Source organism: Palaemon carinicauda, chromosome 27 (assembly GCF_036898095.1).
Source record: "Palaemon carinicauda isolate YSFRI2023 chromosome 27, ASM3689809v2, whole genome shotgun sequence".
NCBI classification, from domain to species: domain Eukaryota; kingdom Metazoa; phylum Arthropoda; class Malacostraca; order Decapoda; family Palaemonidae; genus Palaemon; species Palaemon carinicauda.
In genome coordinates, this window is record NC_090751.1 from 84,419,796 (window position 1) to 84,420,078 (window position 283).

Genomic DNA, 283 nt, shown 5'->3' on the forward strand with positions numbered 1-283 from the left:
GTTATTTCTAAGTTTGTATATGAAAAATAGAACAATGGTGTTATTTCCATGTTTTATACATGAAAAGCAATATGTTATTTTTAGGTTCTACACACGAAAAATCGGAAACGTAAAAATTATTTTCAGTAGTTCTTCAGTGTGACCCAGTTGCTCACTAGGGGTACATGCACTATGATTATTATTATTATTAGTAGTAGTAGTAGTAGTAGTAGTAGTAGTAGTAGTAGTAGTAGTATCATTATTATAAGCTACAACCCTAGATGGGAAAAGCAGGGTGCTAAAA